General features: G+C 45.5%; 1 long non-coding RNA gene across 1 annotated transcript; it reads left to right on the top strand.

Annotated features, from left to right (window-relative positions):
- The first annotated feature begins 19641 nt into the window (after nucleotides 1-19641).
- On the top strand, nucleotides 19642-21853 carry LOC143695513 (uncharacterized). The gene is made up of 3 exons (XR_013184773.1): nucleotides 19642-20121; nucleotides 20350-20517; nucleotides 20910-21853. It is a non-coding gene; the product is annotated as an uncharacterized LOC143695513 (long non-coding RNA).
- The last annotated feature ends 934 nt before the right edge of the window (nucleotides 21854-22787 follow it).

Raw genomic sequence — 22787 nt, 5'->3', positions numbered from 1 at the left:
AAATAAAGGCCCAATTTCAACATCTCCTGGCACAGCAGGCAGAGCTGGGCAGGGGCACGGAGCTGGATTTTCTGAGCAGCAGTCTGGGAACCTCATGGCTCTGTGTCATGGGGCCACAGCCCAGCTCGGTGTCTCGGTTTTGGTGAGTCCTTCCTGAACATGCAAAGCCTTTCCATGTTCTGCACGGCCATTAAGGAGAGCTGGCAGGAAAACCGATGGGCTGGGAGCACCACAAGAGGGTTTTGTCAGTGGCCCAGGCTGCTGGAACTTCAGAGGGTTGCAGGTATTGACTGAAAAAAGAAAAAAAATAGAGAATAAAAATATGAGAGCCCATTTCAGCACTTCAGCTTGGCAGAAAGAAATCACTGAGTGAGACCAGGGCTAGGCCATGATTTAGCCTCACACAGACCAGTTTAGATGGAAAAAGTCAAATTAGGTGAATACCTGCAGCCCATAAACCCCAATGACATGTGTACATGTTTCTAAAACAAAACACAGCTCAGACTCCTGAAAAAGGCCAACTGCCCTGGCTCAGCTTGCCCAGAGCTCTGCCTTGTAGGGCTGATCCATCTTTTTTTTCCCTGTAAATCCTTAAATAACACCATGAATAGTCAGTACCATCAAGTTCCCTTTGCTGATCAAAATTAAATGGCAAAATCAGGCTTGGGGAACCCCAGATCTGCCTTTTCCTGTGGCTGGACAATCCTCTTCCCAGGAGGGGATCAGGAGCCCTGTGGCTGTCCCAGAGCTCCTTCAACAGGATCATTTCCCTCTTCCTCATCCTCTCCAGTTGCATTTTAACCCCCAGGAAAGGGCTGGGACCATTTCCCTGCTGGATGTGCCCCTCCTTTCAAGGCAGTGTTTTCACCCCAGCCCCTTGTGGGATGTTTAAATTGGTAAATCCAGGGATCTGCCATAGCTTGATTCGCTCCATTCCAGTGTTTTCCAGTGGTGTTTTCCCTCTCTGACATTTCCCACACGTCTTTGCTGCACAGCTCCTTCCCTGCACAGGCTGTATCTTCGTTATCACGTGAAATCATGTTTTACTGGGAGAAATATCACCTCAGAAACACACCGGAGGTACCTGAGCTGGTTTTTTTTCTCCCCAAATTCTCAGCTTTCTTTCATCAGGATGGTTTTGTTGAGATGATATTGCCTCTCCTGGGTGTCATTCACGGGAGCTCCGCAGTGGTGATGAATAAAACAACTGTGGCCAGACTGCAATAAATTAATTGCAGCATTTTATGTGAGTAAGAGAATGGGCAGGAGACCTGAGACTGAAACCCAAATCTGCCTCTGACTCGGGATCCGTGGTTGAAAGATTGGTCTGAAAAAGAGAAAAGATGTCAGAGTGGGAAGAGGGAGTTTGGGGGGAAAATAAACCCAGAGCAGCCCAGCACGCTGTGGTTTCTAACAAGCAATTTGCAGTCTCCATTTCCAGCCAGCCAAGTACATGGAAGATCTGAATTTCTAATTTAGCAACTGCATGTTATGTTTTATGAGATGCAGAAAGTTTTTTATGGATCTGTGTCTCTGCCTTTTATTGGCTGGAAAGTGATTGTGGAGCTGTGGATTTCGGGAGTCCTCCAAAACCCCAGGGCCAGGAGGGAGATGCCAACCTCCCTCCCCAGCTTCTCTTCTGGCTTAAGGAGGATCTGAGTTCCAGATCTGCTGCTGCAGCTCACAGCCAGATTCCACCTTCCAGGTGTGCTACAGCTCCCGGTCTTGCTTTATTAAGCACTACTTTAATCTTAGTCTGCAGTGGGAAAAGCGGATTTTGTCCAGTTTAATGGAGTATTTAATGAGTTAGCCCATCACACAAATTGAAGGCACGTGATGGCTCAGGTTTTGGGATTTCTATTTTTCAGGTTCTGTGCTGCTTTAGTGTGTGGGGCTGGGCTCACATCAGGGGATGCTGAGCTCTGTGCACAGAGCAGGGACACAAAACAATTCCTGCTCCAGCTGGGCACCAAGGACAAATGATCCAAATCTCAGCCCAGGAGCACAAACCCCGTGGGCTGGAGAGAGAAAAACAAGGATGGGACTGCAGGGGCTAAAGCTGGAATGGGACAATGAACTGCAAGATGCAAATGGAGCAGAACTGATCCCAGGGAGAGACCCCATGCCCGGCCGTGCATTTTGGGACCATTTTGGTTCATTTTGTGTTCATTTTGGGGCCATTTTGGTTCCTCTTGGATTAATTTTGTGACCATTTTGGTTTCATTTTGTGACCATTTTGGTTTCATTTTGGGACTATTTTGGTTCATCTTGGGTTCCTTTTGGGACCATTTTGGTTCCTCTTGGGTGCAGCCCTGGCTGGGCTCTGGTGCTGCCCAAGGTGGATCCATGGAGGAGATGCTTTGAATAAATCCCTGCTTTATTCTGTGACTCTGCCCAGCCTCTGCTCCAGCTCAGCCTCCTCGAGGCGTCACAAGCAGAGGAGAGGAAGCTGTGCTGAAATCCAGGGTCCAGTGGGGTGTTCAGGATCCTCCTCCTGCTCAGGGAGAGCAGCCAGTCCTGCTGTGGGAGCAATCCTGGCAATCAAAGGTGGGAATTGCTTCAAATCTCACAACCAGCCCTAATTCCTTGGGATTTTTGGCACAGCAAGGTCCATTTGGGAGGTGCAGCCCTGTGTTCTCATGCTGGCACTTGCTCAGCCTGCAGGGAGTTCCTTTCTTTGCCCAGCAGGAACCCTCAGCCTCTCCCAGTCCTGCAAGAACCAGGAGGGAGGAAATCCAGAGCAAAGCATTTGTTTGATAATCCCAAATTTACTTACAGATATTTATGAATTGTCAGATCCATGGCTTTGCCAAATGAAATGCAAACCCAATGCTGTCAGTGAATTTTGGGCAAGGGGAGCCTTTTGCTCTGGGATGTGCCATGACTTGGAGTCCTGACTAAATCTGGGCTCCTCCTGTGCAATCAGGATCATTTTCCAGAGAGACTTCAGGGATTACCTGGCCTGGTAAATCCTGTGGGGTGGGAACCATTTTATAGCTGTACCACAGCAGGTTATTAATTTATTAATTGTTTTTGCTGTGAGAGGATGAACAAGTTTGCTCTGCTCTCCTTTCCTCAAACCTAAAAATCAAATTTTACGTTCATTTTTAAAGGGAGGGCATGTTCCAAATGATATCCTTTTTAACATTGACATATTCATCTGAAATATTAACATGTGCAGCATTCCTAGGACAAATATTGCTGATTATTTAGTAATATTTGTCCTTTATTATCATTTTCCAATCAAGGGTAAAGCCCGCACTGCTATTTTTACCTTACTGATATTTTTATCTATTAGGGCACTGCCAAAATCCAGCATTTTAATATAGATATAGCCACTATTTTAGATATTTTGGATTTTGTGTCTAAACCCTTGACAGTTACAAGTGAGCACATGAAATTTTTCTACAGGATTTATCTGTGAATAAATCAGAGAATCAGATACAGTTCAGTGTCTCACTGCCAGATAGGGAAGAATCTATGTCCTCAGCTTCCCATGGAAATAAATAAAAAAAAAATAAACCAGAAAAGTGGGATTTGAGAGGGGAGAAAAAGCCCTGATTGCTGGAACCTTTCTTTTTTGATTTTTAAAGCCTTCCTGAGCTGACTGGCCAATTCTTCTCCCAGCGTTTCGGGCCAGTCTGGGAATTTGGGAGGTGGGATTTGGTGTGGGGAGTTATGGAGTGTGGGAGCAGCGATGATGGGCAGGCAACAGCTCCTGGTGGTGATTCCAGGGGTGGGACTGGGGCTCGGAGCAGAGGGGCTGGGATGGCAGCAGCTCAGCAGCAGCACCTCTGCAGTGCCTGGGATCCCTCCCAGATCCAGCTCTGCCTTTTCCAGAGGGATCCCAGGGGCAGAAAAGCCTCGGGATGTTGGCTTGGCCATGGGGAGGAGATTTAAATATTTAAATATATAGATATGTAAATAATTAAATTTTTAAATATTTAGATATTAAAATAATTACATATTCAATTAATTAAATATTTAAATATGTAGATATGTAAATAATTAAATATTTAGATGTTTAAATATTCAAATACTTAAATATCTAAATAACCTTGATCAGCTAAAGGAACTTGATGTGTGCTGATTACTCATGGTGTTATTTAGGGATTTACAGGGATATTTTAAATCAATCTGATGGAAGTTGATAGAAAGTTATTTTTCCTCCTTTTTATGTTTATGCAGAGCTTTTCATCCAGCAGGAAGCCAGCTGCTCTGGAAGCCACTGCTCATGGATAACCATGGGACAACTGAGGGCAGGCAGGGAAAAAATTCGAAATTCAAAATTCAAAATTCAGTAGCAAAATCCAGGGATCCCCCAAAAAGAACCTGGTTCCAAGAAGCAAGGGCTGAGGAAGCGTGGAAGCTGCAGAACGTGCAGGGGATCATTTGCAGAATGAGCAGGGGATGATTTCTGGGACACAGGAACTCCAGGGACGATCAAAACAACCCTCAAGGATCGAGGGAATGAGGGAACTTGATGGCTACTGACTACTCATGGAGTTATTCAAGGATTTACAGGGATACTTTAAATCAATCTGATGGAAGCTGCTAAAAAGTTGTTTTTCCTCCTCTTTTATTCTGTTATAAATTTGTAAGAACATCTTGCTCTCCCAAAGAACAGATCCTTCACTTCTGTTTATCCTTAGGATTCAGCATGGGCTCAGCTGGGACAGGGGAGACGAGCCGGCACCGAGCCCCAGTCCCAGCTTCCCAAAGTGGAGTTTTTGGGGGGATTTTGATGTCAGGTTTTCCTTTCTTTGGGTGGAAGGGTTCAGGAGCTTTGGGAATGTGTGGTCAGGGAGTTACAAACCCTGCAGGGCATCATCCCAACCTCCTGCTCTGCTCCAGCCTCCCTTTCCCCGCAGTGCAGAATTTCCTTCTGGAGAATCCATAAAGAAAACTGTCACAGAAAGCCAATTCCTCCTCTTTTTGGGAAAAAAAAAATAAAAATCATAACTTTCTTTCTCTTTCACAGCAGGAGCCCCATCCTGTAAACACCAGGCAAACCCTGTCAAAACATTGGGAATAAGATTTTATCTATTTTCCTTGGATGTTTCCCCCTGTGCCCCCTCCTTTGTGGATCGTGGTTAAAGTGATAATGAGCAAACCCTGGGATTCCTCCAAAAATTTCAGCCAGTGCTGGAATTGTGCACAGATACCCAAAAAAAATCCATGTCCACAGATTGTCAGCACCCTAATCTGAACAAAAAATAACGGTGGGGACGCCTGGTAAACATGGAATTAAAAAGGGAATGTTAAATGGGAATGATCTTATGTTTATACAGAGAATTTAATGCAGGGTGAACCCAACTGCTCAGGAAGCCACTGCTCATGGATAACCACGTTCCAGATTGCAAGGAAAGATTTGTTCTATCACCACCTGCATGGCAGCTGTCTTTTGTCAAGTTGGCAATTTTCCTTATCTCTCTCTGAGTGATCACAATCACTCCTCCCTCTGGGGAGACATCTGCTGATAAGAGGCCACTGAATGTCCCTGCATGGCTGATAAGAACTACAGCATCCCATTGGGAGATGTGAGCCCAGAGGGAGGGGCCAAGCATTCCTGTCTGGATACAATCTGGAGATTCTGCAACACCAGCCAAGCATTCCTGCCTGGATATAATCTGGAGATTCTGGAGCACCAGCCAAGCATTCCTACCTGGATAGAATCTGGAGATTCTGGAACACCAGCTAAGCATTCCTGCCTGGATAGAATCTGGGGATTCTGGAACACCGGCCAAGCATTCCTACCTGGATATAATCTGGAGATTCTGGAACACCAGCCAAGCATTCCTACCTGGATATAATCTGGAGATTCTGGAACACCAGCCAAGCATTCCTGCCTGGATATAATCTGGAGATTCTGGAACACCAGCCAAGCATTCCTGCCTGGATATAATCTGGAGATTCTGGAACACCAGCCAAGCATTCCCGCCTGGATATAATCTGGAGATTCTGGAACACCAGCCAAGCATTCCTGCCTGGATATAATCTGGAGATTCTGGAACAGCAGCACGGCTTCTCCACTGGATTTCCCAGAGGAACAGCAGCTGCCCCTTCCCCTGGATCTTCAGAGGCAGAGACTCCGCCCTTCTCCAGGATCCCTGCTCCAGCAGAGCCACCCCTGGCACTGCAGGAGGGCTGAGCCACAATTCCAATGGTTCTGCTGCCAGCACCCTGACCCACAGGGTGTCAGGCTGGGTTCTGACTCTGTCAGTGTTGGTTTAGGTTACTGCATTGTTCATTTTATCTTTTTATTTTCTTCCCCATTAAAGAACTGTTATTCCTGCTCCCATAATTTTGTCACCTGAGAGCCCCTTAATTTAAAATTTATAGCAATTTGGAGGAGCGGTTCATTTTCTCCATTTCAGGGAGGCTCCTGCCCTCCTTAGCACACACCTGGCTTTCCAAACCAAGACACCATGGGACAACTGAGGGCAGGCAGGGAAAAATCCAAAATTCAGTTGGAAAATCCAGGGATCCCCCAAAATAACCTGGTTCCAAGAAGCAAGGGCTGAGAAAGGCGTGGAAGCTGCAGAACGTGCAGGGGATCATTTGCAGAATGAGCAGGGGATGATTTCTGGGACACAGAAACTCCAGGGAAGACCAAAACAACCCTCAAGGATCGAGGGAATGAGGGAGTTTTTTCCAGCCCCACTTGGATGTGCTGACTGTGCTGTCAGAGCTCCGAGGGCTCTGCGAGGACAGTTTCCATTTGTAATGTTAATTTAGCCATAAATTCTCCAGCTCCAATCCCAGGGCCAGCTCGGTGCCATTCCCTCATGGCAAATGTTCCCCAGGCTCCAAGTATCCCAGGGTTTGGTGGGGGTCATGGAAGGGGAAGGGAAAAGAACATTCTTGAATGCTAGCTGGGTTAAAACTGAGGTTTAACTTGGAAAAGGTGAAAGGTCGGTGGTGTTGAGTTTGGGCAGCTGCAGTTTGGATGAATTAAAGCCCAATTTTCCCACCTTATCTTGGGGTATCCCTTCCTGGGAGCCCCAGTTTCCCATCCCAATCACCCACAGACCAAAAAGGAGACACCTGAAACACTTTTCCAAAATCTGTGGAGATTTTCCTTCCAAACAGACACTTTTTAGGCATTTAATGAAATGCTTTAGCTTTCAGTAAAGACAAGAAACTTTTAATGTTTTCCAGGATGTACCTTTATTTAATAAAAACCTGATTTTCTCCAGCAAACCAGGCATTTTGTTGGAATATTTTAATTTTCTCAAGCCCCGGTGTTTCTGTCAAAGACCAGCCCTGGTTGTTTAGTGGAAAAGAAGCCAAGGAGTTCTGGGGAGGCTTAATGGGATCAGGTCTTAGCTCAGACTTTGCTCTCAGTGTTCCTTAAATCAGTTCTAAAGAACACTTCAGGGCAGCCTAATCAGCTATTTATTTATTCATTGATTCCTCTTTAAATAAATCTGATGGAAGTTGATAGAAAGTTATTTTTTCCTCCTTTTATTCTGCTATAAATTTGTAGGAACATCTTGGTCTCCTGTGGCAACCCAAAGAACAGAACCTTCACTTCTATTTATCATTAGGACTCATCGCTTTTTTTTGGAAAAAACTCCATGTTCCCTCCCTGCTCCTTCCCCTTTATTTTTTAGGAAACTCAGGCACTTAAAAGCAAAACAGAGCAGCAAAGCAAAGCACACTCAGCACTAATCTGGAAACGGGGGAGAGGCACTAAAACAGCTTTTATTGTTGAAAACTCAGCCTGAAGTTTTCCTCCTATAAAACAAACAAACCTTGGTGACATTTGTTGGAAATTCTGGGAGTGAGTGGCTCATGAATTCCATTGCAGGTCTGTAAAAGCAGCCCAGCTTGAGCTGCCATGGAACCGGGGCTCTGATTCCCACAATTCCAATTCCATTCAATTAAATGTCAAGTTCAGATTAAAATCACGCCAGGCTGAGCGTGCCCCGAGAGGATTTGGAGCTCCTGGCCTGGAGGGTCCCTTTGGGTGGGGAGGGTTTGCTTGGTGGAGGAAAACTTCAATCTGCTGGAGATGTGAAAATTCCCTAGTAGAGGTCCCCTGGTCCTGGAAATCGCTGGATTTTAGCCCATTTTGGTGGGAGCAGGTTGGGTTTTGGCCATGGAGTGTAAAGGACACTGGGTTTTGGCTGCCTGGCAAAGGAGAAGTTTTGTGGAGGTTACACAAGGAAAAAAATCACACAGTCCACACAATCCATAAAATCCACATGATAGTCACCATCTACACAATTCCACATGACCCACACCATCCACATCCTCCACAAAATCCAGAAAATTCACACAGTCCCACACAAACCCACACCATCCACATCATCCACAAAATCCATACAATACACACAATCCACAAAATTCACACAATCCACAGAATCCATGAAACTCCACACAACCCCACACAATCCTACACCATCCACACCATCCACACAATCCCACACAATCCATACCATCCACATCATGCACAAAATCCATACAATCCATAGAATCCACATCATCCACACCATTCACACAACTGACCCAATCCCACAAAATCCAGAAAATCCACAAAATCCTAAAATTACACAACCCACACCATCCACATCGTCCACAAAATCCACACAATCCACAATATCCACAAAATTCACACAATCCCCAGAATCCACACAACCCCACACAATCCCACATAATCCACACCATCCACACAATCCGTACAATCCCACAAAATCCAAAAATACCCCCACAATCCCCCCAACCCCCACCATCCTCACCTCCACACCCAGCTTTAGCCCCTGCAGTCCCATCCTGCTTGTTTTTCTCTCTCCAGCCCACGGGGTTTGTGCTCCTGGGCTGAGATTTGGATCATTTGTCCTTGGTGCCCAGCTGGAGCAGGAATTGTTTTGTCTCCCTGCTCTGTGATCAGAGTTTACCAACACCCAATTGGTGCCTTGAGAAGGCTGAGCTGGAGCAGAGGCTGGGCAGAGTTCCAGAATAAAGCAGGGATTTATTCAAAGCATCTCCTCCATGGATCCACCTTGGGCAGCACCAGAGCCCAGCCAGGGCTGCATCCAAGATGAACCAAAATGGTCCCAAAAGGAACACAAGAGGAACCAAAATGGCCCCAAAATGCACGGCCGGGCACGGGGTCTCTCCCTGGGATCAGTTCTGCTCCATTTGCATCTTGCAGTTCATTGTCCCATTCCAGCTTTAGCCCCTGCAGTCCCATCCTTGTTTTTCTCTCTCCAGCCCACGGGGTTTGTGCTCCTGGGCTGAGATTTGGATCATTTGTCCTTGGTGCCCAGCTGGAGCAGGAATTGTTTTGTGTCCCTGCTCTGTGCACAGAGCTCAGCATCCCCTGATGTGAGCCCAGAGCCACACACTAAAGCAGCACAGAACCTGAAAAATAGAAAAGCTCAAACCTGAGGCATCAAAGGCAACCTGAGGGAGAACATCCCAAAAATCAGCCTGGCCAAGGAGCTCTCTGAGCTCTCAGAGCGCTGAGATGGATCTGCTGGTGGAATAATAAATGAATAAATCAGGGAATAAGCACCCAAATAAATCAGGGAAGAAGGAAAGCAAAGGAGCAACAGGCCTGGTAGCTTTCCACCAGCTGGGTAACTCCAGCACAGTCCAGCACAGAAAGCCCAGTTTGGAGCTGGGATGTGGGAAGGTTTTTCAGGGCTGGACTGGTCAGAAACCTGATGGAATTTGTCACATTTTTCAAGGATGAGGGGAAGAATAGAAACCACGAGTGAAAGCACCCCGAATAAACCCAAATAACTACAAAGGGAGCCCAGCCTTGGGGTTTTAGGCTGTCTCTCCCCTGCCCTAAGTCCTTTTCCTGTTTGCCTCAGCTTAGCCCCAAAATACGTCAGAGATTCCCAGGAGACTTTTCTGCCCTGGAATGGCCTCTGGCTGCTCCCTCATCCTCAGCTCTGAGGGTTTCTGCTCCCTGTAAATCCCCATTTCCCCAGGAATACATCCCAGGCAGCCATTTGCTCTCAGATATTCCCTCTGCCCCCTTGCCAGGTGCCTTCTTTTGCATGAAATTCTATGAAATTTGTCACTCCATTCCCATTTTTCTGTCCTGAAGGAAAGCAATCAGGTAGAGAATTTGGTGTCCCCTCCCCACTCCAGGGGTTTCTCTCCAGACTTTTAATTTCTGTTCATTTGGGTTCATTGTCCCAGATATTCCCTGCCCCTCAAACGTTGAGAACTACAGCCATGCTTCCAGTGGGGAATCACTTCTGGAACAGCTTGGGAATTTTTCCAGCCAAGGTGGACATTTTAGAGCACCAGTTTTCCTAAAGCCTGGAATTCCTGTGATTTTTGAGGGGTAAAACCAAACAAACCAGGTCTTTTATCATAAGAATTGTTGTTTTCTGCACTGCGGTCGCTGGGACCCAACCTCCGGGGCCACTTGGGAAGGGTGAGATTTGCAGGAATTCTGCCAGCACTGCTGTGATTTCCCACCCATGCCAGGATCCCCGTGCCCTGCAGCTCTCCTGGAGTGTTTCATGGAATGTACATAATCCATATAAACCTTCCAGATCCGGGAAATCTCCCATGGACTGGGGCTGCCATTGTTCCACTCAGACACACCACAAACCTCACAGAGTCTGTGGTTGATCCAGCCCAGTGCACTCAGACGTGTTCCTTTCCAATTCCTTTCCAAGCAGCCCTTGGACATCGTGGAGTGCACGAAATTCCTGAGCTGCCCTTCCCAGGGGAGAGACCTCGCTCACCTGAGGAGCCCTGGAGCACCTCAGCTACCCTGAAACCCAGCTGAGGATCAGGTGGACTTACTCTGAAACTGGAAATGTTAAAATGGACTCTTTATCCGGCCCTTTGGATTATTAAAATAAAAAAAAATCTGCTTCTTAAAAAATGAGATAGTTTGGAGTAGAAGGATTTTTAAAAAAATGGGGTTTTCATTTATAAAACAGAACAATGTTTAAATTTTGTGCCTGCAGACCAGTCCAGGACTGAGAGAAATTTTGCATCCCTCAAGTCATTTGGAAGCAGAAGTGGCTGCAAGTCTGAGTTCCCCCACTGGAAGCATTTTAATCAGGTTTTCTTTGTCCAGGAGCATTTCATAATCAGAGTGAAGGTGCAGATACTTGACCCTTAAAAGAATTGGATTCTGTTTGCTTCCCTCGAGAAGGAGCAAGTGGATTGATAGGGCAGCTAAATTCCAGCCTGAGCTGCGAAACTGGGGATCTTCCCTTTTATTCCCTGCCTTCTGTGCAACACAAAAGGTCCCTCTCCCCCTGCATTCCCCACGGGTAAAATCCAAATGTTTTCACAGCAGTTCTGTTAAAAACAACAGGCTAAAAACTCCCGAGGTGCTCAGGTGGTGGTGCAAAGCAGGAATGGAGGTCCTGCAAACCTCAGGTGGCCAGACAGAAATGGCCCTTGGGACAGCAGAGCCTCAGGAAGCTCCTGGAGCTCAAATAAACACTCCAGAGCAGTTGCTTGGACACCCTCCTGCCAACCTGCAAAACAAGGGTGGAAACCTCGTGAGCTGCTCCGTGCCCAGGTTAGAAATAGGAAATTCTGCTTCACGGTGTTACAGCTCCTCTCCTCATGACCATGACTCAGGAGAGCAGCAAAAAAAACCCCATCAGGTGGAGCCAGGGGAGCTGGACACCCCTCCCAATAAAGGGCTTTAGGGGGTTTGGGGTGAACTTTGGCAGGAATCTGGGAGGATGAAGCAGGACTCCAATCCTCCCTCATGAAAAGCTGCACTGGGCTCTTCCTTATCACAGCTGACCTTTTTTTATTAAGTCCTGCAGGATCAAATTGCTGGCCTGGGTCTGGAGCAGGAGGTGGGACCTCCATCACTGCTTAGTCTTTCTAGGAAAACGGGCACAGTTACGAAAACATTCAGATCCTTAATTGGCCTCATTAAAGGCTCTGGCCGTCTGGACCTCACTCATTCTAATTAGTCACCAATAGGGAAGTGATTTAATAATGAAAAAAAGGGAAGAAAAACCACCTCCACTCTGTCAGCTCTGCCTTTACTCAGCCTTTACCCACCGGGCTGGAGGGGAGGATGAGCTCCCGGCAGCAGCTCCGCTTTTGGCAGGGTCACTCCACCCCAGAGCGAGTCTGGAGAGGATGGAGCTAAATGTGGCAAAGAAATCAGGAACTCGTGATCACCCCGCCCTCCCCTTGTCAGCCAGGCTGGCATCCACCCTCCCAAGTGTCATTGCTGTGCAGAAAACCTTGGAGAGCACAGGGAGGAGGCTGCTGGAGAGCTGCTGGAAATCCGGGGCTCTTCACTGGCACCCCCTTTGTTTCCCAGGCAATTCCCATCTTGCTCTTCCCACAAGGACAGCTCAGGAGTGGAGGAGAAGGAGCCGAGTGAGTCCTGCTGCCTCTTTTAGGATGCCCAGATTCACATGTTCCATGTGCTGCCCTCGAGTCACCCAGTTTATCCCAGTCAGAAGGAGCAGGACGCTGCTCCAGGCTGGAGCCTCCCCGTGTTTGTCCATCCTGGGACAGCACAAGCACAAATAATCCCAGAAAACCACAAAAAGGTGGCTCAACAAGGACAAATAAGAGAGCCTGGAGCACAACATTCGCAGCAGTGGGTGGGCAGGGCTGGGGAAAAATGGCCAAAATTGGTGCCTTCAGCACTGGCGGGGCATCAGGGGCTAAATCACACCTGGGTGGTCTCAAAAGCTGAGGAACTTCTAAGGTCACATTCCCAAAGCTGTCACATCCTCCCCAAACTGATCACAACTGCTTTGCCTCTCAAAATCTCACCTTCCTGCTCCCATCCCCGTGCTCTTGGATGGTGTCATCCTGAAAATTATGTGTTCAGGGATTGTATCTGAAAATAGTGATGGAATATGTGCACAGGCCCACCATAGGCAGGTGAAGAGAGATTTACTGGCTGCTTTTTAGAACTAAATGTCATGATTTTGTACAGATTGTGCTGGGGTTTAATGAGCCTGAGCTCCTATGACCTGGCTGGGTCCAGGACATTCCCCTAAAATTAGTGACAGCAAGATCCAAACCCAAGATCTGGTTACAGGCAGAGTTGGAGGAAGGCTGTTGAATCAGGAAAATAATCTGGTTTAGCCACCCCATATATTTGACAGTTAATTTTGTATCTGTATTGAGGAAAAACACCCCAGCAAACTGGTTTTTATTGGGCCAGCAAAAGCTCTGGCTTCTGGGCACCTTATTAATAATATTCTTCTGCAGGAGAGGGACGCAGTTCTTTATAAAGATTTATTAATAGTCATTATTATTTGCACAGGAGCTTTAATGTGCAGTAAAAGACCTATAAAGACCAGCAACCAAAGGAACTCTTCGATTTCACGCCGATCTGCACTAAGAAAATACTTTTTTTTTTTCCTGTTTTTTTTTTTTTTATTTTTTTTTCAGATAATAATAAAACAAAGAGCTTTCAGGAGCAGCCCCAGCAGAAGGCTAATGTAAAGTGATATATTTGAGCCCCAGGAGGATGGTGTAAGTTACTCTTGCCTCTGAGGCCTGTTTATTGTGTTTGTCTGGTTGCCCTGGGAACCAGCTCACGCCGTTTCACTTTATTTTCTAATGTTCCTGTAAATGTTAGGTAAGGCCGGGATTTATTATCCACTGTCAACACCTCCGGTGGAACGCGCCGCTCGCTGGCGTTTCCTTGGCACCGAGCCCTCCCTGCTCCCTCCGACCAAAAAACCCCTTTTTCCTCCCCCTGAAACGTGTGTGAGCGTGCACACGTGTGTGAGTGTGTGTGTGCCTGGGCATCCCCATCCCAACAGATAAATCCCGAAGTTATTTATTTATCCAGCAAATCCCAAAGGATTTCGCGGCGGTGGCGCAGGGTGCTCGGCACGGGGGGAGCCGGCTGGGAGCTGTGACTCATTTTTGGGGTGAGGTGGATATTTAGGGGCTGGGAAGGAGTGTTTACCAGGAGTGTTTGTTATCCCAAAGGCAGCAGCGGGATCCTGCTGCTGCTGCTGTCCCCAAAGAGCTCGGGTAATTCAGAGCGATGAATCATCAGAATTATTAGGGCTGGAACGAGCTGCTTTCCTCTCCTCTCCTCCAGCAGTCCCTCGGCATGACAGGGCACATTTGGTGGCAGACTGGTGGGTGTGAGGCTTATTTTTTAATTTGCTTTTTTTTGCCTTGGGTGGTACCTCCCAGTCTCAGAGCTGGTGTTTCACCGGGACACTCTTAACCTTTGAAATGTCCAACAACAAACGCAGCCCTGACTCCCTGAAAAGTGTGGCTTGGGTTCTCCCTGTCTTTTCCTTAATCCTGCTGGGAACTGCAGCCTGGTCTCTCCTTCTCAGTTCCCTGGGGAGGGGTCTTGCCCACCTCCCGTTTTCCATTACGCAGGAACGTGTTCCTGCTCCAGTTCCAGACAGGAATTCCCAGAATTCAGAAATCCCAGAGCCCTATCTCCCACAATTTCTTTACCAAAAGGATTGTCAGATTTGGGAGAATGGGCTGCCCAGGGAAGTGGTGGAGTCACCATCCCCAGAAATGTCCCAACAACCTGTGGATGTGGCACCTGAGGATGTGATTCATGGTGACCACAGGGGCTCTGGTTAGACCTGATGATCTTAAATGTCTTTTCCAACATTAATGATTCCATGACTCTGGGATCTCTGCCTATTCCTCTTTGCCTTGTCCCCAGCAGGATGGATTTGGGCGGTGATCTGGCGTGGCAGCGAATGCCTCTCTTGCCAAAAACCCCTCACTGTGAACATTCGTGCTCAACTTTGCTGCTGGTGGGATTTGCCTCCATTTTAACGAAGGGATTTGGATTCAGCAGTGGTGGGGACTGGGTGAAGAGCTGAGCTGGATCAATCCATGGGGAAAATCCAAGAAAAGTGCCTTTGTTCTCCCCACTCCTGGGGCTGATCCCACCTCCCACTGCCCAGGAACCTTCCACCATGAACAGCTCCATGGAAATCCTGCCACCCAGAGCACTGGGGTGGTGAGACTGAGGGTGCAGGTGATGGGGAGTATCCAAAAGGTTTGGGAATGCAGGTGGGAGAAGGCCTGGAGCAGAATGACTGGTGACAGGAAGGAAAGGGCAGATGGGGAAAGGTGGATTTGGCAGTGCCAGGCCATGGAGAGTGGATTTGTCTTTTGGTTGGAACAAGTTAAAGGTGGGGGAGTCTCTAAGGGATTATCATAAACTGGGATTCCTGTTTCCTGTGTCATGCTGAGGAATTGAGATCTAAATTCCCAAGTTCTGTGTGAGAACTGGAGTCAGGTAGGATAAATTCATATTTCAAAGATCCTCAACCAAAGCCGTCTCTGGACTCAGGTGTGGTTTGTGGGTTTGTTGTTTGGTTTGAGTTTTTGTTTTGCCAATAAAACCAGCCCCTGCTGCTTTGTTTCAGGGGAGAAGATGGAAAGAAAATGGATTTTTCTTTGTTTGTCTGAGGAAGGCATTACAGGAAGGCCAAAGCTCTGGATTTTCCAGAGCCTTCTCAGGCAAATCAGCTCTTGGAATTTTTACCAGCAACAGCCCCTGCTGAGGTTTTACCTGAACCAGTCAGCACAAAACATTCACATCCCTCACCCATCTCCACTTCAGGGGATACTTCCAAATGTACAAAGTGTGGCTGGAACTGTTTAAAATGAAAAATGACACCCTTAAAGAAAAATGTAATGGGCAAAATACCTTTTTAATGAGCCTGAAATGGGACAGAGATGACAGTGACATGAGTAACTCAGTGAAATCCCTGCTGCTCCTTTTAATTGCTCCTAATTTTCTCTCAGGTGCTGGTAATTGGAGCAATTTGCCTTCAGGAACCTGTGAGGCCTCAGACATTAATTGATTTTGTCTTGCTTAATCAACCTCACCAAAACCAGAGCTCATTTCACTGCCTGCTTTTCAGCTTAGAGCTGTTCTGGGTGAGACATTGGGCAGAAAATGTCCCCAGCAGCCACCCAGCTCCATCACCCAGACCACTGAGTCAGGGAGAGCTGAACACCTCTATTTGCTGTTCTGTTCCTGAAAAATCCCCCTGATGAGACAGCACAGCACTGGGAGATGGATGAAATAGAAAAAGGTGCAGCTTGGAGTTTATTCCAGCTCAAGCAGCCCTAACAAATGTGCTGTTTGCAGGCATTTTTCTTCCTTGTGCTGGGAGAGCAGCTGAATTTTAATGGAAAAATGAGCTCTGCCTTGCAGGGGCAGCAAGAGAGAATAAATCACAGAATGGGCTCTTGAATTTTCTTTTCAAAAACAAGTCCGGTTCTCAATGTTGTGGTTTAAGGAGGCTCTGTTATTCTATTTCAGGAGAGTTTATTACATTATTATCATCTGGGACAGAAAAATAGTGGAGGAGACATCCCAGGAAACACTGGAGTGGTCACAGGGTCAGTGTTTGGGAGCAGGAGCCACCTCAGGGCTCACACCCCAAAGGGCCCAGGTGCTGTTTCTGAGCTGGGTGAAGCCCAGAGCTGCTCTCCCTGCCCTGTTTTCCCTGCTTTTTCCCTGCTTTTTCCCTGCTTTTTCCCTGTTTTCCCTGCTTTTCCCCTGTTTTCCCTGCTTTTTCTCTGCTTTCCCTTTCCCTGCCCCTCAGGGCTCACACCCCAAAGGGCCCAGGTGCTGTTTCTGAGCTGGGTGAAGCCCAGAGCTGCTTTCCCTGCCCTGTTTCTCCCACATTTTGCCTCTTCCCTCCCATCAGAGCCCCAGGAAAACCCGGGGGATGTTGGTGAGAAACACTCCCAGAAAAAGGAGAGCAGCAGCTGGGCTGATCTGGAATTTGGATTCGCTCTGATCCCACCAAACCCAGAGCCTGAAATTGCTGCAGTCCAGGCACCACTTCAGCAAAGTTGATTTGCTGCTCGTAAATCCCCCATCATTTCCATTCCCCCCCCTAAAGTTTGCCCTATTTAATGAATTCTTCATTGTTTCATTGAATTAATTTGAAGCTCTCCTGTGCACTGAGCAGCATTTTGAAGGTGTTAATCCCTGCTGGATCAATGCATCCTCCCCAAAAACCTTTTTGTGGATCTTTCCCATCTGATTTGAGGCTGGTGAGGAGAATCTCCCCTCAGAAGGAGCAGTTCCATGTTTGCTGCATCAACACCAAACACGATTCCTTACAACTGTAAATTTCCATTTGCCATCACCCATTTTTCAGAAGGAAGTAGATTGTGAGCCTGGAAAGATTTATAGCTCCATTCTAAAATATCCATCATTTTAAACCCAGCCCTGCTGCTCACATCCACTGAACTGCCCTAGATAGACTGCTAAAGTACTTAAAAAATGATAAAAAAAATACTTTACAATATATCCAGATATTTCAAGCCCTTTTGTGGGGCATGGACAAACCCAGAGCCATATTTCATAAAACTTTTTTACATTTCAGCTCTATATTTTTGCTCTTTATGTCCTTTTCCATGGCTCTGCATTGCCAAGGCTTTTCTTTTTTTTCTTTTTTTCTTTTTAATTTTTTTTATTTTTTTGCAGAAATAGAAATTTTCCTTGCTGTGACATCACTGCTTGTCCTCAGGAGCACCCCCACCCTCACAAGATCTGACCTCAGGTGTTGGATTTTTTATTTATTTTTTTTTTTTTTGGTGGAACCATTCTTGCAAAACCCAAAGATTTACAGGCTGGGAAAGGTTTGTAACGATCCCAGATTAAGGGTGGGACTTTCCAAACAGTCCCAGCCTTGAGAGTTTGAACTCCATTACCCAGCAGCTTTTCAAAGCTCCACCCTGGAGCTGGGTGAAATTATTCTGGTGGCGTGGAGAGTGTATTTACCTAATGTCAGATATTAAACATTGCTGCCCATTCAAATATAGGCCCTCATTATGTTTGGCCTGCTGGAAATGTGCAGGAGAGAAGGAGAAATTCCCTTTTCCAGGCCTCTGGAGCTTGGTTTAGGGACTGGCACTGAGTTTTGGTGGCTTTTTGTGGGTTAGGAACTCCCTTTTGGGGAGTTGAATCCCATCCTGCTGGAAATGTGCAGGAGAGAAGGAGAAATTCCATTTTCCAGGTCTCTGGAGTTTTACAGAGGGGCTGGCACTGATTTTTGGTGTCTTTTTGTGCATTAGGAGCTGCTTTTTGGGGAGTTGAGTCCCATCCTGGTGGAAATGTGCAGGAGAAAAAGAGAAATTTGATTTTCCAGGCCTCTGGAGCTCAGTCTAGGGACTGGCACTGATTTTTGGTGTCTGTCTGTGGGTCAGGAGCTCCTTTTTGGGGAGCTGAGGCCCATCCCCATGCAAGTGTGCAGGAGAAAAGGAGAAATTCCATTTTCCAGGCCTCTGGAGCTTGATGGAAGTCTGGCACTGATTTTTGGTGTCTTTTTGTGGGTAAAGAGCTCATTTCTGGGGAACTGAGGCCCATCCTGCTGGAAATGTGCAGGAGAGAAGGAGAAATTCTATTTTCCAGGTCTCTGGATCTTGACAGAGGGGCTGGCACTGATTTTTGGTGTCTTTTTGTGGGTCAGGAGCTCCTTTTTGGGGAGCTCAGTCCCATCTTTGGGCCACAATTACCTGGGAGTCCTCAGAACTCAGCAGGGCCCGATTTTTGGTGTCTGTCTGTGGGTAAGGAGCTCCTTTTTGGGGAGCTGAGGCCCATCCTGGTAGAAACGTGCAGGAGAAAAGGAGAAATTCTCTTTTCCAGGCCTCTGGAGGCCCAATTTAATTTTAATTCCCCCGAATAAAAAGCATCACTTCTAAATCTTTGCAGGTTTAAAACGGGATTATTCCCAGTATTTTAATGAATATTCCTCCTTCTCATTCCTCCTTTTTGAGGGCACAGGGGCAGAGGGAGAGGGAGCTGTGGAATTGGATGTTCCAGAGCAGGGTGGCATTGGATAGCAGGAATTGGTCATGTCCCTGCTCCTTTCAGTGATGGAAATTTTATATTGTGGTAGTCACTATAACATTTTATCCCAGGAAAATGGCAAAAGTTGTAATGTCTCCCTAACTTGAAATTAGTTTAAAGTCTTTCCCTGGCCACATTGAGGGCAAAAAAAGAGGGTTTCTCTTCATATATACTGAGTTTGTACACTGCTAGTGGGCAGTACCAAGGTGAAAACCAAATTAAATGCATCACCTCTGAATCCTCTTTTAAAATGAGATTACTCCCAGTGCTTTAATGAATATTCCCCCTTCTTTCTCCTCCTTTTTGAGGGCAGAGGGGCAGAGGGAGAGGGAGCTGTGGGATTGGATGTTCCAGAGCAGGGTGGCATTGGGTAGCAGGAATTGGTCCCTGCTCCTTTCAGTGATGGAAACTTTATATTGTGGTAGTCACTATAACATTTTATCCCAGGAAAATGGCAAAAGTTGTAATGTGTCCCTAACTTGAAATTAGTTTAAAGCCTTTCCCTGGCCACATTGAGGGCAAAAAAAGAGGGTTTCTCTTCATATATACTGAGTTTGTACACTGCTAGTGGGCAGTACCAAGGTGAAAACCAAATTGAATCCTCTTTTAAAATGAGATTACTCCCAGTGCTTTAATGAATATTCCCCCTCTTTCTCCTCCTTTTTGAGGGCAGAGGGGCAGAGGGAGGTGTGGGACTGGATGTTCCAGAGCAGGGTGGCATTGGGTGGCAGGAGCTGGGGCCTGCTCCTCCTGAGGTGCCACGTGGGCCATCGCCGTTCCTATGGCTCAGAGCTGGCCCAGGTCACCCCGGTTCATCTGCTTTATACATTGGGAGCCTTCTCCTCATTACTTGCCAAACAAACCTTTTTATTTTTGCACACGTTTATGTTGATTTTGTGGTTTCTGAAATTGGATTCTGTCTCCTACGGGCCTGAGTTTCCACAGCAACCCCGGCCCTTATCTGCTGCTGCTGTTTGGCAGACAGACAACAAGGCCTTTCAGTTTACTTCTCCCATTTTTCCCTTAATATTATTTTCTTTAAAAACCCTTTTTTTATTTTTTTCCCCTTCTTCAGCGTGTTCTTTTTCTTTCTCTTTTTTCTTTTTTTTTATTTTTTTTCCCCTTGCCCTTTTTATATTATTTTTACTTTCCCCAACCCCTGTCATTTAGAAATCACATAATTAATTGAGCACATCCTGTGCCACACGGGGCTGCCACGACTTTGAAGTCCCAATAGATCATTTTATGGAGCCGTGGGTACCATTTTTTCCAAGGCAGCACCAGGCGCCAGCTCAAGGCCTTGTGGAATTCAGCATATCCTACTCCAGGTATGATAAAGAAACCTTGGCACCTTCTGTTTGTTTTTACTAATTTCCTTTCCAAACTGCCTTTTCAATATAGAGGAAAGACCTCAGGACTTAAAGTTTGTTATTTTCTCTCCAAAGTTAGTCCCTGTTCCCCCCTGGCTCCCTCCCTCCCTTCCTTTAAACCAGACTGAACTGCTTCTCCTCTCTCCATGCTAAATTTGCTTTTTTTCCCCTTTTTCTTTTCTTCAGGAAAGTGTGGTCTGATTTAGCATCATGGAGCTGGGAGCTGTTACTGATCCTGCAGCAGCAGTGAGGCAAAAAGACCCTGACAGGCTCTATTAACCCTTAAAAACAATAAATGATCTCATCAGCCCCTCAAAGACAGAAGAAGAAATAATAATGCAATCATTGACTTGGGTGAGGGAACAAGGCTTTGGGGGATTGATGCTGAAATCCATCCCCAAAGCCCCTGGTGCTGGAATTAACCAAGAGGGGCTGAGTTTCTCTAAGCTAAAAAGCATTGAAAAAAGGAGAATATGGATGCACAGACATAGCAGTGCATTTATTTATATTTATTAATCTATATTAATTATTTATATTTATATTTATATTTATATTTATTAATATATATTATATAAATTTGTGTATATACTAATTAATAGAAATGATTTATATTTGGATTTATATATTAATATATATGATATAAATTCATTTAGATATTAATTAATATAAATAATTATAACTGTATTTCTATATTAATTATATAAAATTTATAGATATTAATTATATTTTTATATATATTTACGTAGCTATTTATGTGAAGAACAGAGAGAGGAAGACAGAAGCTGAGTGGAAAAATCTTAAATGGAGTGAAAAATAATTGAGCCTGCACCACGTTGCCTCCTGCATTCGGAACAAAGGGCTGCAAAACTCCCTAAAAGCCCTTTAAATCTGAGAACTTAAGTCAGGAACTTCTGGAGATGCATTGAAAATTGTTAATTTTCATGTATTTTTAGCACCGTTTGAAAAGACAAACAGCATCACTCGGGGTGGTTTTCTAGAGCTGTGCAGAATCTTCCCTCTGGAATTATGGGAATTCTGTGTCACTGGAAAGAAGAGAAATGTGATTTTTTTTTTGTGGTACAGACATTTCAAGCCAGCTCCTGACACCTGATGGGAAATCCCACTCCTACCTGTGAATCCATAAAAGCATTTCAAAATCCTGGAGGAAAAAAAAAAAATTAAAAAATCATCTTATTCCCCATGAAATTCTGAACAGTTTAAAGATGATTTCTGGGTGTGTTTATGGTTCATTTTATTGAGCTTCTTTAATTTCATGGCTGCTTGGGGTCTTATTCCAAATCCCACATTGGAAATGAAAAATTTCCATTGTTTCCGATGGGCTTTGGGTGAAGCAGTGGAGAAACTTTCAGTGGGACTAAAAATGGGAATCAATTCATTCCAGAATCCCTGAGGTTCATTTTAAAAGTCTTGTGAGCAGCAATTGCTCTGTCTGTGGGGCAAACTCATTAAATTCCTTGTCTTGTGCCTTGTCTTTGCATCCTGAGCTGGATAAACAGGCAGGAAAATCCTCATTTTATATTCAAATGCTCTTCAAAAAGATGCCAGTAGGAAAAAGAGTGAATTGAACAGGGCTGGAATTAATAGTGGAGATCTCCAGTCATTCATAATCCTCTAAAAACTGCTTTATATAGTGAATATTTGATGATACCAATAAATATTTTTAAATTTATATTTTTATATTTTAGATATTTTTGTGTTTGTCATTCTGACCATTTTAGACAGATATTTCATGTGAGTTATTCCAGTTTTCTGCCTCTCTCCCTTTTAATTCCCTTCCCTTCTCACACATTCACTAAAAGTCAAGAATATATTGAACTTTATGCTCTCTTAATTTGAATCCTGCTTACTAATTACTCTCCTTATTTGAATCCTTTGTAGGATGACAAAAATAATTCCAGATTTGCTTTGAAATTCCTTTTTATTTTTTTTTCCTGAGACGAATGTAGAACTAAAAAAAAAAAACCCTGAATTTTGAAGCATTTCTGTGTCAAAGCAATGACCCGTGTTGATAATTTTGATTATTTTATTTCTCAGTTGTAGTAGTTGGAGCTGCAGTGCAATGCAAGATTGAAAACTCCAATATTTGGTGAATAAATCATTAAAGAAATGTCATTTTTCCCCTTCATTTCCAAACTCTTGGGGCTCTGGGTTGAACAGTTCCAGGGATTCTGTGGAAGGGAGGTTCAGCCTTGGAGAGCATTTCTGGTCACTCAGTTCTCTCTACAATTCTGTGTTCTCCAGGCAGCTCAGCCCCATAAATGAACCCATCCAAACCCCATAAACCTGGCCTGGATTTGGACCTAAAATTTGGGTAAATTTTAGATTATTTTGAAGCATTTCTGTGTCAAAACAATGACCCGTGTTGATAATTTTGATTTTTTTTATTTCTCAGTTGTAGTAGTTGGAGCTGCAGCGCAATGCAAGATTGAAAACTCCAATATTTGGTGAGTAAATCATAAAAGAAATGTCATTTTTTGCCTTCATTTCCAAACTCTTGGGGCTCTGGGTTGAACAGTTCCAGGGATTCTGTGCAAGGGAGGTTCAGCCTTGGAGAGCATCTCTGCTCACTCAGTTCTCTCTGCGATTCTGTGTTCTCCAGGCAG

The sequence above is a fragment of the Agelaius phoeniceus genome, chromosome 19 (genome assembly GCF_051311805.1).
Source record: "Agelaius phoeniceus isolate bAgePho1 chromosome 19, bAgePho1.hap1, whole genome shotgun sequence".
NCBI lineage: Eukaryota > Metazoa > Chordata > Aves > Passeriformes > Icteridae > Agelaius > Agelaius phoeniceus.
This window is presented reverse-complemented; position numbering and strand designations above follow the sequence as displayed.